This window comes from Otolemur garnettii, unplaced genomic scaffold (genome assembly GCF_000181295.1).
Source record: "Otolemur garnettii isolate 467f Iridium unplaced genomic scaffold, OtoGar3 scaffold00041, whole genome shotgun sequence".
In the NCBI taxonomy this organism is placed as follows: Eukaryota; Metazoa; Chordata; class Mammalia; order Primates; family Galagidae; genus Otolemur; species Otolemur garnettii.
In genome coordinates this window covers 3,582,668-3,585,874 of record NW_003852436.1, presented here as the reverse complement: position 1 = coordinate 3,585,874, position 3,207 = coordinate 3,582,668, and positions in this window count along the sequence as shown.

Below are 3,207 nucleotides of genomic sequence, written 5' to 3'. Positions count from 1 at the left end.
TACTTGGATAAATAAACTGCAGCCTCCCTGGAATATAGATTATCAAGAGAGAATCAAGCTGTGGTTTACTGTTTCATGTAATATGCTTTCTCTTTCAGAACCAATAAAAGCCACAATTTCATGCTTTATTATAAAAAGCAGATCAAAGACTGGGCAATTTTTTTCTTATTTTAGAAAGACAAAGCTCAGTAATGAATAACATATTAGGAGTTTGACCTGAACAGTAAGAGATTTCACTTCCCTGTGCCATGTTGGTTTAACTCCATCTGTAAGTGTGGCCTGTAGTGTGACAAGTAGTTGAACCTGTCTTTTTGATTCCATGACCTTTAGCAGAATGTATTTTAATGCATTAACTATTTTAATATATTTTAATGCATATGTGTGTTTTTATCAAAGGCTACTACTCTCTTATGTTTTTGAATGTGCATTTGTCTCATTAAGGGCCTCCACTAGTCTGGTGTCCAATATGCCCCTCAAGCTCAAATACTCTGCTTGCTTCTCTCAGAATAAATGCCAGGCTTCCCTCATAGTCTCAAGGAAAGCAAAGATATCTGATTTTAGGCTAGCCTGCCTGTACAAGAGTCAGCAACCAACAAGTTAGCCTGCTGCAAGAGGCGACATGCTGACAAAACTGATCTGATGTTATCCTTTGCAATTTTGACTGAGATGAATAGAAAACATTATTCATTTAGTGAGAGGAGGAGAAAGGGAGAACCTCTAATTAGAAGCACAAACTATAAAAGTTGCCAAGAAGTACTAATGATCAAATGGAAAGATTCAGAAGACATCAAAAATCTGGTCCTGGATGACAGAGTCCCTCAAGTTTTTTTCATGCCTCTGGTCATAGCTATCCAGTAGAAGGTGACCAGGACCTCAATAATAGCAATGCCAGCAGCTTCTGTGGCAGAGAAGATTAAGATCTTGAATTAACACCCATTGACTTCTACCTACATGGGAACTTAAAGGATGAGGTATAGAACAGAAAACCATCTACCCTGGTGGTACCTTGGGAAGAAATTGAAATTGTATACCCAGCAATACAAGTGGACACTTTGATCAATGTTGTTCAAGCAGTAGTTCACCATCATCAGAAGTGTCTGGATGCTGATGGTAACCACTTTGAGCATCACTTCTAATTGTAGACATTAAACATAACTTGTATTCCTCTGTCCTTATCAGTATTTATTGAGTATTAAATTTTAATATGGTTTTTTTCTTTGTTAAACTTTGTATATATTTTTTGACACCTGCTGTGTTCTGGATTGGAGAATCTCCTCAAGCAATCTTCTCCTGTTTTCAACCCCGCAGCTTCCGTAGATAATTTCTGCCCTACTTATACACCCTATAAAGGAACAAAGTTACCAAGGCTAAGACCCTGGCATTGATTTCACAGATGGATGGTGAGCACGGAAGGAGATTACAGTGAAGGTATAACAAGCAAACAAAAGACAGGCTGCTTCTCAAGACTCTTCTAAAGTTATTCCATGAGGGATAATTGGGATAGTGTTACACACTGAATGTTTGTTTCTCCCCCACCAAAATTATATGTTGAAGTCCTAATCCCCAATGTGATGGTGTTAGGAGGGAGGGCCTTTGGCTAGGTTATGAGGATGGAGTACTCATGAATGGGGTTAGTGTCCTTATTTGGGATGACATGAAGAGATGATTACTCTGCCTAGTGAAGATGTAATGGTAAGATGTCTGTCTAAAAAGTAAGAAGTGGGCCTTCGCCAGACACAAACTCTGCCAGTGCCTGGATCTTGGCCTTCTCAGCCTCCAGAACTGTGAGCAACAAATGTTTGTGGTTTAAGCCACTTAGTCTATGGTGTTCTGCTGTAGAATTCTGAGCTAAGATATGGGGATGGGACAGGATGGAGGTACAGAAGGGATGCTGCATGGTCTGCCAACTTGATGAAGACAGTTCTTTCCATCTTGGAAGAGAAGTACCTTTGATTATGGGCTCCCTGCCTGGAGTTTGGTTCCCCATAAATTCTTTAAGGGTCCAGCAAAATAGGCAAATCAGTTTCTCCCTCATCCACTACCCATAATTTCCACTTCAAAGCCTGCTTCCAAACATTATCATCTTTGGAGATTTGATAAGGCCTGGGATGAAGACAACCCTCTCATTTGAGAGAACTGTTTGCCTCCTCCCACTGTTTTAGAACTCCCACGTAGAATAGTATTCTTCTTAGCTTTATCGTTACAAACAGCCACCAAAGTACTTTTTGTCAAAATATACAAACAATCTGACCACACCGTTCAAATTAAACCTCTTTTGGATAACTTGATAAAATGTTGGCAGTTTTAAAATAGTGGTGTTTTCCTTGCCTTTTGCTCCCACTCACTCCAGCATACCCCATCTATAAAGATTTTAAAATATATACAAGTCTATTCTTAGCTAGAATTTTAGGGTACAAAAGCAGAAAAGACTAACTAACTCAGACAGGAGGCTTTTTATTTTTATATTATAGAATACATAAAATGAATCACTTATTTGCTTTCATTATAACTTTCATCAAACTGAAATTTAGTCCTATAAAGTGTTACTTCATTTTTGCACCAAGTAAAATGGTTGCCTTTGGTTGTCTTTTCACATTGATGAATTTCTTCTACTTTTTTCTTAGGTTTCAAATGATCCTATTTGCCCATAAGTGCTGTATTTCAAAGGCAGAACATTTTTGAGCTATCTGTAATGATTTCTCAGAGTTCACCTGAGAGAATATTGCTCTATATTCTATGGGAGATGTTTACATTCTATTTACAAAGAAAAATATCTGCAACTTGATATTTTCCTGGATATACTAGAGAAAAACACTCTAGTGTATATTAAAAAAAGTTGCTCTGGAATGTCAAAAGTTTTTAAGAAGTGATTCCATATGAACAAACACACATATACTTACATATTTACATAACACGAGGAAATATTTTTGAAATATTTAAGACAAATTTTCTCCCTGTGGTAATCCATATTCTTTCTCTGTTATCTACTCTGACATTATGGTCCCCAAAAAGCGAAGCACTATTGCCACCAGAGGAAGGGAGGACATGACATAGGGGCCTTAGTGACTACGGCAGGGAACTGGAAAAGTGGGAGAAGAGAAAGGGCAGGAAATAAGAAAGAGGAAAGGGGAGAGCAATGATTGGCAGTGGGAGAGGATGGATACATCCAGATATATTTTCAAGAACCCCAAACAGGACGCACCTCAA